The sequence below is a fragment of the Bidens hawaiensis genome, unplaced genomic scaffold (genome assembly GCF_021521415.1).
Source record: "Bidens hawaiensis isolate Kalapana, Puna unplaced genomic scaffold, B.hawaiensis_p1.1 tig00018965_1, whole genome shotgun sequence".
Classification (NCBI taxonomy): Eukaryota; Viridiplantae; Streptophyta; class Magnoliopsida; order Asterales; family Asteraceae; genus Bidens; species Bidens hawaiensis.
This window is the reverse complement of record NW_027492882.1, coordinates 235,338-248,074: the sequence shown is the minus strand read 5'-3', so window position 1 is coordinate 248,074 and position 12,737 is coordinate 235,338.

The window sequence follows — 12,737 nt, the reverse complement described above, 5'->3', positions numbered from 1 at the left end:
CCAGATCATGTGTCAGGTATGTACTTTCGTGAACCTTCAATTTCCTAGACGCATAGCCTATGACCTTTCATCGTTGCATCAACACGCAACCTAACCCTTGATGCGAAGCGTCAGCACAAAGTACTAAATCCTCGTTACCATCGGGTAAAACAAGAATTGGAGCTTGTGTGAGCCTCTTCTTCAATTCTTACAAACGCCTCTTCCTAGAACTTACCTCAATTGAACACCACAGTCTTTCGGGTCATCCCGGTCAACGGTGCGGCTATCTTGGAGAAACCTTGGATGAATCTCCTATAATAGCCAACCAACCCTAAGAAACTGCGCATCTCAGTCGGGTTCTGCGGCGTCTTCCAATTATTTATTGTTTTTTAGATATTTCAACTGAAAACAAAATAAGTAAGGACTCATTCAATGAAGATGAAGATTGGGATTAACTTACACCAAACATATTGTTAGGTTATATCATTTTGATGTTTTTTGGTTCAATGTTTCTTATCGAATTAACTTGAATTCTATTATTGGATTATGTCATGGCGTTTTGATTGAATATTTGGTATTATTATTATGGGTTCTGTATTTTGTTGGATCGTGTCAAGTATTTTTTTTGTAATATTTGGTACAAAATTTTTAGGCCTAATTATATTTTTGTTGGTCCGGTTAACTGACCCATAACTGACTCGTTATAACCTTCGAACCCGTTATAACTGACCCATAACTGACCCATAACCGACTCGTTTTAGGCATAATTATATTTTTATGGTTATGGTTTTCTATTAACCGACATGCTGGTTATGGTTATGGGTTTTACCAAAACCCGCCCCAAACCGACCAATGCACACCCTTAGCGTAGAGTATGAAAAGAGGATTGAAGAGCATATAAGAAAACAGGCCGGAAAAGTGACCCCGCGAACACTCCTTTACTCGCAGAACACTCAAGATGACTCGTCCGATGAAGACCGTCACCGACGAAGACGCGGGAGTGACAAACTTGGGAGTCACAGAGACCATTCAAGCGGACCAAGCAAAAATCGAGAACAGTCCCCAGGACAAAGTCGAGAAGCTCGCTCAAGAAACGCGTGATGAAAAACCATAGACCCCAAGGAAGCATTGAAGAAAACAAAAGCGAAAGTGAAAGTGAAGGCCTTAGTCTGAGAAGTCAGGCGCGGAGAAAGAAACAATTAAGTTACTACCCTGACGCGGATGTGGATTATTCAAAACTGTATCGCCCAAAAGCCTTCGCCGAAAAGTCAAATTTTATACAGCGAATCGCAGAAGCACCACTGCCATCCAACTCAAAATTTTCCTCAGCGGTAGGAAGGTATGATGGGATGACGTACCCAAGCGATCACCTAAAAAGTTTCATAGTTGCAGGGGAGTCACAGGATAGACCTTACCCGTGTGGTGTCACATGTTCGCTTTAACTTTTCATAGGATTACATGGGAATGGTTCGAAAGACTCCCGGGAGGGCGAAAAACCGGATTCGAGGATTTGATCGCAAAATTCTCCCAACACTTCAGTCAACAGCGGAGACATGAAAGCGATCCCACTGACATACTAACGGTGTTCCCCAGAGATAATGAGTCAATCGAAGATTTCATCACTTGGTAAAACAAAGAAGGCTTACTGATAGGAGGCGTGTGACAACCGTCAAGATTAAGGGTATGTTAAAAATTATTTAGTTGTTTGATTATGTGAACTAGGCTTAAGTTAAGTGAAATAACTAAGCTAATTATATAAGGTGATAAATAAATCCTTAAGGTCTAGTTCGCTATGAAAAGATTGAGGTTTACACGTGAAAAGGTATACGAGTAACATGCAAACGTACGAAAGAGATCACGTAATTTGTGTTACGAACATTGCGTGGAAAAGTTGCAAAATAAATTGGTGATGTTATAGGAACTGATATTATACTTCCATGATGAGTGAAAATTGTAACGATCATTGGGAATGAAAAAAAATCGCATTCAAGGTATAAAATACCTAAGCTTTTTCCAAGGTATATCTAGTTAAGGCATACAATGCCTAGTTTTATAAAAATAAGTGTGTCTGTATATAAAGTGATTATATATTTATAAAAATTTACAAAACACACTTGGTAATTATTAAGTGCTTGTTTAAGTATTTAAAATATAATATTATATTAAGTTAGTGGATGCTTAACATCTAATCCTAGTCATTTAAGCACTAATCTCATGTCTTATAGTCTAATCTTCCACTAGCTCATATTTAACATTATTTTACCAATTCTTATGCCATAATCACCCGTCAACTTATAATTAACATTATTAAATTAGTAATCACCCTATGACTAGAAATGTATGCTTGCTTCATCATCCTATAATGACGCTAATACTCACCAAAATGTGCCAGCCAAACCCCTTACCATGAATCATCACCATATTCATCACCATATGTATCACCACCACCTTCTATTTAATCATCTATATAAACCCCACTATTTGTCACTTAACTCCATTTTGTTTCTCCAAATCATTGTAGCAGATTTTAAGATCTCTAAAGGTGAATTATATGATCATTGTATTTTATACAACTATAGTGTCTTTCTTATGCTACAACAATCCAAGTAACCAAATGATCCTAGTGATGGTTACTTACAACTATAGTGTCTTTCTTATTGTTCTTTTATTTCTTACTCAAATTAACTATTGTAAAGCATGGGAATGGAAAGGAATTAATCATCAATCATCATAGGATGGTAGATGGTGAATATTCTAACACAATCCATGAGGATCATGCTAAAAAGTTTTAGAAAATTTGCACATTTCATGCTTTGTAAAGCATGTAATGTGTTGTTTGAAAAATATGATGGTTTTGATTTAAAATTATAAATAAACACTTGAGCTTTAATCTAAAACTTGTTTATAACATTATAAGTTACTGATTTCAATTATTGAAAAAAAAAATATTTTTATAAAAGTAACTAAATTATTGTATTTTATACACTTGTTAAATTCACTAGTTACTAGTGTTTTGTGATACACATGATTTTTAGCCTAAATCTTCTTTCTATGACTTTTTTTTGTTTGTGGTTATTATTGATCAGTAAGGTATAGTATTTTGTTGAAATATTTGAAGTCTTGGCTTTGGTTTGATGTGTTTTGGATTTTAAACGAAAATAAACCGTTATAATGCCAAAAATTCAAGAAAAATAATAAATTTAAGTTTCAAAACCAAGAAAAATATGAAATATTTATAGAAGCTTTTTTATATCATAACAAGCTTGTAAATAAAACTTTATAAAATTTGGAGATGTTTAGCTACTGTTTTAAATTTTATTTCATTATTTAAAGTTTATTTTCCAAAACATAGTTCCACAAATCCAAATGACTTGAAATTTTTACAGAAATATTATATTTATATATATAAGCTCCAGTTTAAACCTCATAACATTTCGAGTTAGGGAACTATGTTTTCTAATTTTCTCTTGATTAAATAGTCATTTAATCAAGAAAATACAAAACTCCGTTTATAAATTATAAAATGATATAACATAAATTTTACAAAATGTTTATGAGTTTTAGACCTCCTGTAAATTTTTGTAAAATTTTTCAAAAGTGATTTCATAAAGTTTATGAAATTTCTTCGATAAATTTAAAAATTGTGACATCAAAAATATAGTTTTTAGTAAATACATTTGAAAAATTAAAAAAAGCATTTTTATGTAAGTTAGAAAAATAGAAAGTTATTAACTTAATTTATAACAATAAGTTTGAGAAACCTTTTACAATTTATTAGATTTAAACCGGTTTAACGAACCAAACCCGTTAAACCAACGATAAGGCATTGTAGGATTTTTATACCGAAAATCAAAAATTCAAAATCAACACTTAATTGTTCATATTTGGAATATGAACGGATTGAGTTTTAAACCAAATACCGTTCGTATACCGAGATTCAATCGTTAGGAATCATTTTTTCGTTATTTCTCCATATTTGCGATGTTATCCCAAGTCAAAATACACCATTGATCCCGATCCTTATTAGGACACCTTCAAAGTGTAGGATTATGACCGACTCGCTAACAAGTTCAATCGCGGTTTCTACCGGCTTTACAAAGAAACTGTGAGTTCTTGTAGTCCCCTTTTTGAATGTTTTTAAAACTGTTTTGGGGGAAACATGGATTATTATTGTTAAATTTTGAAAGTTTGATCATTTGCATTAATAAACACGAGGTAAGTTGTGTGCTTATCAGTATGGATGTTTATTTGCAAATAAAGGTCATGATATTAGCATTAATGAAATTAATACGTAAATAAGTTGTTCGTATAAAAAAATCCCTTGGTTAACATGAAGCAACTAACTCCTTGGAGCCGTGAATAACGTGAATAGTACTATTGGGGACCGACAAACCCCCATTCTGATTAGGTTGCGCCATCTCAAACGAATTGAAGGATTGAAATGTAGTCAGAAATTGCAATGTGGGTTTATCAGTATTAATGGTTTGTTTGCACATATGAATTAAAGATATGTTCTATTTGAACATATATATTTTGAAACCTTGTTTTGTATCGTTTTATAAAATAAAACCTACAAGTTCACCAACCCGTTTGGTTGACCGTTTTTATCCATGTTTTCAGGTCAAGAAATATTATAAGACATGGTTAAGTTTATTTGCGTTTGAACCGGATGATAGAAGAGTTAGCTATGACAAGCCACTTTTGGAAAATTGTAAAAGATTTAGTTATGTTAAGATTTTACAAATGTAATATTGGCCTAGAGCCCAACTCTTATATTTGATACAAGATTCTTAAGACATGAAATGTAATCCTTGTCTATCAATGTGTTGTGAAACCTTATTTTGTTGCATCTCGTGTTTCTGCTTTAGCGGGGTGTGACAAGGCGTCAACGAAGATATGATGAGAGTTGGGTTCCATCAAGGGGTACGAAGCGATGACCTTATTCGGTGCCTGTTTGGACGCAACGGCATGCCCCAGCCATGGGATGCCATCATGAGCGCAGCTAATGTAACATCTCGAATTTTTCGTATTTGTTTACCCGATTCGGGAATGTAATTCGGATCTTTCGTATCAATAAAATTATTCATTTATTAGTAACTAATTGTTTTTAATTTAGTTTATAATTTATAACTTTCATTTATGCCAAATAGCCCTTAGAAACTCTTAAAATCGCTTAAAATGGCTTAAAATGCATTTTCTGAAACATCGGGGACTAAAACTGCCAATAATCAAAAGCTGATGAAAACTCCCCCTTCGCGCAGTGAGAAAAAAGGTTCTTAAATCATTCGCGCGACGCGAAGCAACGTTTGTTTAGCCAAATTTGTTTCCGATTCTCGTTTAATGCTAAATCTTTCCCCAAACGACCCTAAATCACGAAAATTGAGCTACAAGTTATTTAATATGCTATTGAAAAGTGTCTAGATTCATTCCTTGTGATTTGATGAACATATTAAAGATCACAAGACCCTTTTCTGTCATCAATATGTTATTTGGTTGCCTAAACGAGTCGATTGCTTGTTCTACAAGTTGTATATCTGATTATTTAAACAAACAACATCTCCAAACCCTTGAAAGTTACTGAAACCTTAGCTCTCAGCCATCCCATTCATCATACCCTCGAGTTCTCCTTCGTTTTTTGCTATTTTACTTTAAGTAACAAGCTGCTGTTTGACTTTCAAGCATTCTAAACCTTTGACTCCGCTTTCTCATCAATTCAAGCATTATCCGGGTAAGTTGTCTTTTGTAAAGTTGTTCCTCATTACTCAATAGTCAATAAACTTCAATCAATTTCAGTGATTGAGGGGAATTGACGGGTCAATTTGACTCCGACCCGTTTAAGGGCATATTGATTAATAACTTTGACCAATGGTTTTCTATCATTTCTGGTCAGAACCGAATTTTGGTCCAGAAGACTTTTATGTTTGTTTCAAAATTTTAAGGCTACTAACCTAAACCCGACTTCCGACTTGCTATTCAGATTCTGGTCAGTACCAGCTCGCTTAAATGTGAAATATCTTATAACTGGAGTTCTAGACATCCGTTTGGATTGATTCCAGCAACTATGATCTCGGTTTTAATCGTAGTTTATTATCTCTAAGTTTCAGGTGTGTTCGGTTGATCTCATTCAGCACGTTAAAGGCCGGTTCATTTGTTTAATCGTGTTTTTATTTGTATTTCTTGCACACTCTCCTAAGCAATAAGGTGAGATATCATTCCCCTTTTATTTTACTATTTTCGAACATTTTGTGGACATATGCGTATTTAGTTCATATTTTTATCATATATACACAAACTCGCAAACATAAATGTTGTGTGTATTTCAATTAAATGCTAATTGCTACTTTTTTAAGTGTTTATTTTATCGCATTCGGAGAGGTCCATCATAATCACATTATAGTATGATCATACACCGTCTTAGTAGCCAAAGCGCGCTCGCATGACGATGGCCAACCGAAAATCACATTTATATGCTAGTCTTAGTAGCTAAAGCCCGTCCGCATGGCGATGGTCAACTGGCTCAAAAGATCAGACACAAAGCCCTGCAATACTAACTCAGAGATGGTATCTTATACAGAAGGTCTTTCCTTGGCCCACTTCTCCGTTGCGTCGATGCAAACGATGCCAGTTATTTGATCAGAGAAATACATGAAGGTATATGTGGGTTACATACCGGGCTAAGAATGGTGGTGGGCAAGATAACAAACGCCGGATATTATTGGCCCAGAATACACCTAGATGCCGCTAAAGAATTAAAGAAATGTGAATCATGCCAACGGCATGTGCCTAACACTTTGCACCTCAAAGTAATTTGATCCCAATTTCATCTACATGGCCGTTCCAGAAATGGACCATTGATATCATGGGGTCCTTCCCCGAAGCGCCCGGGAAAGTGACATTTTTGGTGGTGGCAATTGATTACTACACAAAGTGGGCTGAGGCTAAGCCGCTAGCGTCCATCAGCACCATTACCATCAAAAAATTCATTTTTTGAAAATATCATATGCCGATTTGGGTTACCCTAGACGATGGTCAGCGACAACGTCACTCAATTCGCCGATAAGAAGCTTCAAGAATGGTTGGTGGAGTTGCAAATCAAACAGCTGTTCACACCTGTGGCACACCCGCAAGGTAATGGACAAGTGGAAAGAGCAAACCGAAGCATCCTTAAAGGAATCAAGTCAAGGTTGGGACTGAAATGAGCGGGTTGGGTAGAGAAATTACCACATGTCTTATGGGCATTCCGCACCCTAAAAAGACAAGTCATGAGGAAACCCCATTCAGTATAACTTACGGAAATAGGCTTGCCATCCCCAAGGGTTTTACTTGTGGAAAAACACAATGAATCAGAGCTGCGATTAAACTTAGACCTGCTAGAAGAAAGAAGAGAGTTGGCAGTAATAAAAGACGAAAAATACAAATGCCAACTCGAAAAGTACTATAACAACAGAGTTAAAGTGCTCATGTTTAAAGTTGGAGAATATGTGTTCCGCAACAGAGAAGTGTCCAACACGAAGCCCCAAGGAAATTAGACCCCAAATGGGAAGGACCCTACAAAGTTTCCCAAATATTGAGCAAAGGGGCTTATTCCTTAGAAACATTAGACGGGACATTAGTCCCGCGAGCATGGAATGCAGCGCAACTGCGACAATGTTACATATAGTTGTATGAAACGGGCCTGGGGCCATTTTATTCCAGAAAATAATGAAAAATCCTTCCTTATTATTTATCTTTTCAAGAAAATTCTTATAACGTTTAATAAAAAGCGCATAACAGAAAAGTGAATCATGAAAAGATCAGACAAAATAAAACATAAGGATTTATATATTTATAAATCGTCAAGCGAAGCATTAAAGCTCGCAGTACAGGGAATAATGCAAAATAAAACATAAAGGCTAGTCTGCAACTGAGTACACCAAATGTGGAGGATTAAGCCCCGTGACACAAAAAAGATTAAACCCAAAGTTAGTCGCAAACGTCATAACCACAGTAGCAACACAACAAACAGGAGGCTAGTCATAATCCACCTCCTCCTCTTCATACTCTTCCTCTTCATCACGCCCATCATCACCTTCACCTCCACCTCGACCGCTGGCAGAAGGCTCGCTGGTGGCACCAGGAGCGGACTCAGTTTCCGTAATGGCAGCCTTCAAACGCTCCACCCCATCAGACTTCTCAGACAACTTAACAACAGTTCGAACAACTCCGAATGATAAGTTGTCATATCTTGCCTGTAAATCCTGGTAAATTTGATCACAATCAATATCATGTAGGGGGAAGTCAGCAAGGGGACGATCAGCGGCCAGTTTGTGTGCTTCATGAAAACCAGCTTTATGGCCATATTCACGAGCAGCAGCTAACAACTTAGCAACACAGAGTAAGCTCCGGGTCATCCTTCGCGGTTAACCACCTAAAAAAGGAAAAAATAATGGTGAAGAGAGATCAAAACATAGTAAAAAAAGGAAAAATCATACCTCACGAACGAAATCAGTCACAAACCACTTTTGGTTTGCTTGAAGGTCTCAACAACAAGATCGCTCATATAGAGCTCATCAGACTGACCAGCGACTCAAGCCTGAAGAATGACACTGTCTTTTTCTAGTTTCTCTAACTGGGTAGCACGGGCAGTAGCAGCGTTCCGCAATTCTTCAACTTCAGATTTCAAGCGGAGAAGTTCAGTGTCCTTTTCTTGAATGACCTCATCTCGACCGGTTAAAGACTAGGTGAGGTTAGAAATAAAAGAATCCTTCTCCTTCAGAACAGTATCATGAGTCGCCACCTGTTCCTTCAAACCAACAAGGGTGGCATTAGCGGTTTCCAGCTTGGCCTCAACCTTCTGCGCATGCTCCCTAGCACCCCTCAACTTGGCGTTGTCACACTGACGGGCTTCTTCCAAGTGGCGGTTAGCCTCAGAGTGATGAACAAGCACAGAAGCCAACTCCTGGCGAGCAGTGGCTAGGTTACACTTACTGGTGCGGGCTTCCTTGCGATGGTCTTCGGCTTCCTTCAACAACTTTTCACGTTTATATGTCATGGAAGGCCAATCATCCCGCATAGCCATCCATTCCAGGGCTATTTCATGAGCCACAAAAAGGGAACGGACGGTGCCCCGGACGTAGTCATCATAAAGATTACCACTGGAACGCCCACGCTGATAGTCAAGCTTAGTGGGAGGGAAACAATGGTCTAAGAAACCATGACAAACCCCAAGATCTTGGAACCGGATTAAGGAGTAAGATTCAAAAGAGGAATGAAATACTCACTGTCATCATGAGGTGGAAGAACAAAAAATGGGACACTACCATTCCCACCACCAGTGCTCCCACCAACTTCACTACCTCCACCAGCTGCACTAACAACACCAACACTAATTCCACCATCTCCACCATTGGCACCACTCCCGGAGACACTAGGACCACCTTGAAGAGCAGCGGAAGGGTCTAGAGAAATTTCAGGTGGTGGTGTAGGTGGATGATCAACAACCATGCGGGTAGTGAAAGAAATATCTTGAATGAGTTCTTCAAATTCATCCCCATCACCTCCCGCATCCTTCATAGGAGAAGGAGACCGAGAAGGCAGTTCAACAGATTTACCTTTTTCGGAAGCGAAATGAGGAGGAGAATGATGAGGAGATGAAGCAGGCTCTTTTAACACCGGACCACCAGACGACCCACCAGTACTTTTCTTCCACAAATATTCTATAACAAACAAGAATATATGAACACAGAGGAAAAGCAAGAGGGTTAAAAACTTAAAATATACATGCGGATGAAGTAGACCTTTCCGCAAATTTCTCACTAAGCTTCGCCTTTTTTCAAATGGGATAAAGAAGATCAAGATTGAGCGAACCATCAGAAGCAGCAGGTTCCATAGCGGGCTTTACAACTCACGAGTAGGATGAGACGACTAAGTATCCGGACGCTTCTTCTTCTTAGATACAATCTTCTCGCTAGAAGAACGAGTAAGGTCGATGATCGGTTCGGGGTCAGTACTTGTAAGATCGAGATCATTAGAACCTAAAGGCGGGTGCGGTGATTCCTTAGACTCTTCACTAGTCGAAAGAATCACTTGCACGTCATCTGCAGTAAAAGCAGAGAAAGGGCGAGGATGGAGAGGGGGCTCATCAGCTTGCTCATCGCCAACTAGTGGAAAAACGAAATGCTGGAGGGTCTCATCAAGGATAGGAGGCTCGCCAGCTAGAAGATCCCGGCAACACATAGAGCCAGGACCATCCGGAACAAGTGATAACAAAACACTTCCCATCACTGCGAAACACAGGGAACTCAAATCGGAAGCTAGACATATAAAAGAACGACAAAAATGCATGACAAACTTACACATGCCATCACAGCCATAATATGGAGTCTTATGAGGATAAGACCAAATGCAGCTCATACCGGCCGCAACAAGAGCATACTCATGGATGAAAACAAGCGGCGTCTCGTGGGCTATCAAAGTCTTATACCAAAACTGGTCATGATAACCCTGCGGGGACTCGTCTTCAATGGGCAAGGTAGGGTCACGGTAGTTCATCGGAATGGGGATGGTGTCGGTGCAAACATAGAAGAACTTTTGTGTCCACTTATAAAGGCTCCGTGGAGCCTCCCCAACGAAAGTGACTTCCCGGTCACGGAGATGAAATGCAAACCAACCTCCCTTGGTATGAAGCTTGTAGAAGACTTGGAATTTGTCGATGGTACGGTGATAAGCTGACTACGACAGCAAAACTCAAAATGACGCAGGTATATCATACCCAGAGGATGAACCTGGGTAATGTGCAAACCAGACGTCAACAACACGTCACGAACGAAGGTAGTAATGGGAAGTCGGAAGTTCCCATGATGAAAGAACTCAGAATAGAGTGGCGGTTTACCGGCAGGAGCGTCCATAACGGTGCTCCCGTCAGCTGGAAGTTCAAGCTCCCATTCCGATGAAAGTTTGTAATATGTAACCACAGTCTCAAAGTCAAAATGACGCCACTTAATATTGACATCATTAATAGAAGGACCACCACTCTTCTTTCCATTCTTTTTCCGACCAAACTTTTTACCAGCAGAAGACGACGCCATGAACTGCGAGCACAAGACAGAAAACGGAGAAGAAAACATAAAATCTTGAAGAATAAGTGGAAAGTTGAAAGGAAGATGAAGATGAAAAAGAAACAGGCTAACTGACCTATTTATACTAACCGTCGGCGAAAGATCGAGGATAAAAACAGAAATTCTGAATAATATGGAGGTCCAATAAGGAAGTGACACGTCAGGCGGGAACTTAAAAGTTCCAAACAAGTGGGAGCGTGCAGAGTACGTGCGAGCAGGTGAAGCGACTGATGGACAGGCGCCGTCTAACGCAACAGTGATCAGACCCACTTGGAGTAAAATCTTATCCACAAAGAAATCAAAATCGAACACAATAAAAATATAACTAGTCAAAGTAATTTTGAACAAAGAAAAACCCGCGGAAGAAGAACGCGGGAGAATAAGAGAAAAATACCTGGTAGCAACAGTGCCAATCAAAGCGTGGAGACAACAATGCTTGGCAGGTGTAACATTCGTTACTTTTCAAACCCGAAAACCCAACCCATTTTGAATTTTCGTTTTTTGTTTATAAAGAATATATATAAATATATATCATTATTATTATATTTTGTTCATCGTTTATTATTAATATAATATTCAAAAGGGATTATGTTCATTCGTTTCTTTCTTTCATTTTGCTCAATAATCAAACTTCGGGATTTAAAGTTCTATTTTAAACGATTTTCAAACTTTACGGATATAATATGATAAATATTCAAGCTTATAACTTTTATTAACTTTTAATCATATTTTAAAGTTCGAGGTTTAATTTGTAAGTATAGTTTAAATTTGTTTTAAATGGAAATGAAACTATAAGGGCTAAAATGTAAATCTAATTCAAAATATAATATAATATATTAAAAAAAAAAGGCCCGCCCAGCCATCCCTTCCCCAAGTCACGTTTTTCCGGCATCAAAGTCCGGCGATATTTCCGGCGGCCCCCCTAACGCCTCAAATGTCGTCCTTTAACCAAATTAATTCGCGTATTGACCTTGGACCATAACGAAAATTGATAATATACATTTGTATTACGTTATAACGGCTCGCAACAATCCCGTGATCCCGTAACCGTCGACAGATTGTTTCTAATATATTAACAACGAATTAACACCTTTACGCTCTAATTACTAGTATAAATAGGACGTAATCCTTCTGCTAAACTCGCTCACAACCTCTAAACTCACTAAATCACTCTCGGTGACCTTTAATTCGTTCGTTAAAAATCGGATTCCGGCCAACCTTGCTTCTCCGGCAATTCTTAACATTAAAAGGTAATTTTTATATGCTTTGTAATAGTTTTTAGCCAATAAATAAAAGGCCTAACAAATTTTGATCGAACATGGAGCCGTTAGTTGAAATTGGATCTAGGGTTTGTAATGAGGAAGAAGATGAATAGTTATGTTAACATTTATTTTTTTGTTTCTCATCTTAAACTAAATTACAAGCTTGGTCTGGTGGTTTAGTCATATGAATGTAATCCGAAGGACCCGGGTCATGGCATATTTTTTGGTATTTTATTTTTTTTAACCTTTTATAATTCAAAATAAAATATTAAAAATTATTAAAAATCAAATAAAAACATTTTAATTTAAATAAAGTTATTTATAAACTAATTTATAAACTTTTCATCCAAAAATCAAGTTTTTCTTATTCATTAAACGTCGTTAAAACTCGTTAATATTA